Below are 255 nucleotides of genomic sequence, written 5' to 3'. Positions count from 1 at the left end.
CCCAGCCCCAGCCAAGTCCCAGCGCTTGCTTTGCGGGCATGCGGTCCAGGGTGCCCTCATGAGGCTAGGCCGGAGAAGGGGCTGGGATAGCCCATATGGGACAGGGTCTGTGAGCCAGGCAGGGGAAGGGGCCGTGGCTGTGGTGCTGTGTGTGGGGCAGGAAGAGTCCACAGGAGCGGAGCAGCCCTGGGGATGTTTCCCAGGGGTTTCCCCAGTTTGGGTGTGCAATGGCAGCGAAGGGGGGTTGTTCAAAAC

This window comes from Fulmarus glacialis, unplaced genomic scaffold (genome assembly GCF_000690835.1).
Source record: "Fulmarus glacialis isolate BGI_N327 unplaced genomic scaffold, ASM69083v1 scaffold27356, whole genome shotgun sequence".
Lineage (NCBI taxonomy): Eukaryota > Metazoa > Chordata > Aves > Procellariiformes > Procellariidae > Fulmarus > Fulmarus glacialis.
The sequence above is the reverse complement of the archived record's forward strand: the minus strand, read 5'-3'. Positions refer to the sequence as shown.